The sequence below is a fragment of the Triticum aestivum genome, chromosome 5A, assembly GCF_018294505.1.
Source record: "Triticum aestivum cultivar Chinese Spring chromosome 5A, IWGSC CS RefSeq v2.1, whole genome shotgun sequence".
In the NCBI taxonomy this organism is placed as follows: domain Eukaryota; kingdom Viridiplantae; phylum Streptophyta; class Magnoliopsida; order Poales; family Poaceae; genus Triticum; species Triticum aestivum.
The window spans coordinates 602090251-602090473 of NC_057806.1; positions in this window are offsets into that span (position 1 = coordinate 602090251).

A 223-nucleotide genomic window follows, 5' to 3' on the forward strand; every position below is an offset into this window, starting at 1 on the left:
AACCAATATTTCTCTGTTATATTCTGTTTTTTCTTTGTCAGCTAGCACAATTTGGATTTCGAGTCCAATGCGCTAACGCTTTATTTAGTTTTCTTGCTTGATTTTTATACGATTTTTTGAGCAACTAGCGCGAAAGCCGTTGTGCGTTAGCGCATCCGTTTTCTTGCTCTTTCTCCGGGCTTTGACCATGTCTCCCGAACAATTTCAGTACATATGGCGCAAG